The 3,618-nt window shown below is 30.9% G+C and overlaps 1 non-coding gene across 1 annotated transcript; it reads left to right on the forward strand.

The window, feature by feature from the left end:
• The first annotated feature begins 1,282 nt into the window (after positions 1-1,282).
• Positions 1,283-1,354, forward strand: TRNAT-UGU. Its single transcript has one exon. It is a non-coding gene; the product is annotated as a tRNA-Thr (tRNA).
• Positions 1,355-3,618: the final 2,264 nt, after the last annotated feature.

Consider the following 3,618-nt stretch of genomic DNA (forward strand, 5'->3'; position numbering starts at 1 on the left):
TGTTTTATTATTTTCGTTGTAATTCATTCCACTTATTGTATCATTTTCCTTTCGATTGTAATAGTTAGAGTACCGTCTGTATATGACTTGGGAATTTCATCCCAATATTTCTAACACGTCATATATCAAGGATTTACAAGCTATAAACATCCTGAGTCAAATGACTAGAATGTTATTTCAAACTGTCAAATCAAAGTGAGACTTTCATGAAAATGTCAAATAATCAAAAGGGATCATTGGGTTGTATACAATGGAAACCCCGGGCCTGATTTATCATAAAATTATAACTTGAACAAGGAGACATATGCATATAGATCTGAAATGTTTATGATATTTGATGTCATTTATATGTACGAATTTAGAGTATTTGTAAATAAGTCTTGTAATGATGGATTTTGTAATTATAGTATTTTGGATGGTGAAATAATTAATATGTAATTTCTCTATTTTAATTTATATTTTGCTTATTATAAATCTATACTTCATCGGAAGGGTCGGAGTGTGACAGAAAAAAGCAAGTGAGTTTGTGAGCTTAACTTAAGTCCAGTCGGCCCAAATCATTTCGAGACTTATTTTTCAAAAGTTAATTAATGTTTACTTATTTATTTATTTTATTGTTAATGCTTTGGTACAATGCGAATCAGAATAAATTCCAAAAGCCAATTTGCAATGTTTGTACATCCAGAAATTGTTCACTCATTTTTCATTAGTAGTAGTATTATTTTAAAATTTTGATTGAGAATTGAAAATGCGATTAAGTCCAAACATCGCATGTAGTCTATGATGCAAAATCAAAGTAATAATTCCAATTGGTTAATTTCTTGTTTTAATTCTAAAATTACTTAAACTAATCCCATTTAAATTATACTCCACTCCATAACAACTCTTTTTATAAAATAATAAAATAGTGAAATAAATATGTAGTGGGACACTAGTTGAGGAAGCATACCGTTTCTTACAACCAAATGCCTTTAAATAAATTTAACGAGTATTTTATGCGGCGACAAGCATGTACTTCAAAGCCTATTTGTTGTAGGCAATCCAAGGTTATTTCTTAATTATAATCACTAGTGATCAGCCTAGTCTGTTTATTTATTTATGTATCATATTTCGGTTAATTTTGTCCGCAACAACCAAATCATCTACTTAAATCTAGATCTCGTAAATATATATACGCAGATTGGTTTCAGATGTATAAATAATTAGTATCATTACATAACGGCATTACCAATGTGTTCCGCCTACTATATTTTATGAGCAAAGATATGATGATACTCATGAAGCCCTTATAGCTCAGTGGTAGAGCGTCAGTCTTGTAAACTGAAGGTCCGTAGTTCGATCCTGCGTGAGGGCATCCACGCATCTTTTCTTTTGGTTTTTTGGAATGGCTGACTTTCTTTTCCCACTTATTTTTCTACTAATAAGAAAAGCAACCAAGTACAACCAAATTCTGCAGCGTCTGTAATTTTACCGAAAGCCCAATTTCTAGTTTAAGCCCGAGGCTTGGATTAAGCTGGGCCAATGGCCCGCAACCATTTAAATATGCAGAATTATGTCCTGGACTTTATATATTTTTAATTATAACTCATTATGTCCATTCGCCTTCCATTTAAGGTTGAATGATTAAACAAAAAACAAATTAACAAAATACTCGTATTCTTTGGTTTTCTACTAATCCATCTGCTCATCTACTCTACACATCTACCCAATATTTGTCGGACTTGGACGAAATTATGTTATCCATTATTTTACATTTATTACGTGCATTTAGGCGGATAGTATTAAATAAAAACTACTAGTCCTATCAATTTCCCACAACGAATTGTTAATTTTCATAAGTTTCATGGGCGATTTGAACTAAACAAAAAGTTGAACGTAAATTGAACTGACTCGGTTGGTAAATTATAAGATATCCAGCCACCACGTACATAAACATTGCATATTTATAAACTAGTATGGTGTGCGCAGAGAATAAATAATTAATGAAAACCATATTCTTATTCCAAAAAATAATGATTACCCTAACAGCTAACTATAGTATAGCAAACACAGAGGTGGAGAGTCAGAGAGAGAGAGAGAGAGAGGTATCGTGTGGTAATGTGAGGATTAATTAAGAAGGGAAAGAGAAATGATAGCTTTTCTGCACAAATTGTATTCTCCATTTTGGCGGCTGATCACATTCACCCTTTCCCAGTAATATAATTTGATGATGGTGGGAGGCATGGCATGGCTTTTGACAGCCACAGACAAGAAAACAGACCACACCTACTACTACTACTTGTATCACACGATTTCCCCATCACTATGTTTAATCTACTACGTATTCATGTAGCCATATCACTTTACTTATTTTTTCCTTTCCCAATGAATAATTATACTACATTAAATTAATAGACTTGAAATTTGATTGTTCGCATGCCACTAATAAATGTAGTACTATCAATTCGATACGGGTTACTATTTTTTTTTAAGAACAAATCATATTGATTTGAATATATAATTATGAGTTTTAGCTAAAATTGGTCATGAATATTTGATTATTTTATTTTTTTTATTCTAAACATTATCTTTTAGATTTTTTAGTCTTGCACGTATGAAAATTTGATCATTTTGGTCATCCGTCAACAATTCTGTTAAAAATTAATGGTCAACGAGTTTAATCCCGATTTTGACCAAATTAAACTTTTAATTCTTATTTTTTACTCGCTAATTATTTCCCTAATTATTTTTACACTTCAATTTCGCCAAAGAAAACAAATAATTCGCTGATATTTTATCGGAGTAAAAAATCAGAATTCAAAGTTAGATTTGATCAAAATCGGGATTAAACCCGTTGACCGTTAATTTTTAACGGAAATGTTGACGGATGACCAAAATGATCAAATTTCTATATGTGTAGAACCAAAAAATCCAAAAGATAATGTTTATGACCAAACAGGTAAAATGATTATATATTCAGGACTTATTTTAACCTCTACTCTATAATTATAGAAATTTGAAAAGAAAACTGAATAAAGGGAGGCAAAAGTGCTTCCCCACCACTATCATGTTTTTCCACCAATCTAATTAGGTGTTTTTGTTATGCTCTAAAGTATAAATGAGTTAAATGCAAGAAGAATTACTCACCAACATATAAATGTAGTATTATTTGAGGCTCTTAAACGATCACATAATTCAGCAATCCATGCAAGTTTAGTCGAGTTAGTCCTCGCAAAATTTTTAGTTTAAATGATCTAGTAATAAATTGATTGGTTGGATTGATTGTGGAAAAACCCAAATAGGATCGGAGTGTATGTCAAACGCCCAATGTTGTGGAGTGGAGGGAGTATAGAATAGGACCGAAAACAATGTAGGTGAGGTTTTATTTTATACTCTCTCAATTTTTACATTTTTTTTTCTCTAGCTATTTATTTATTATTTTATCAAAACATGCGTGCTGAAAATAAATCAATCACATGAGCTGAGACTGAGGAAATATATATTAATTTAGAATTAATAATACAATTAAGCATTCCATTATCCATAAAAATAGAAACTCTTTTATTTTTTTTCCGTCCCTGAACACTAGAAACTTTCTATTTGTGGAGAAAAAATTCTCTATAATGAGTTGGGACTTTT

The sequence above is a fragment of the Salvia hispanica genome, chromosome 2 (genome assembly GCF_023119035.1).
Source record: "Salvia hispanica cultivar TCC Black 2014 chromosome 2, UniMelb_Shisp_WGS_1.0, whole genome shotgun sequence".
Classification (NCBI taxonomy): domain Eukaryota; kingdom Viridiplantae; phylum Streptophyta; class Magnoliopsida; order Lamiales; family Lamiaceae; genus Salvia; species Salvia hispanica.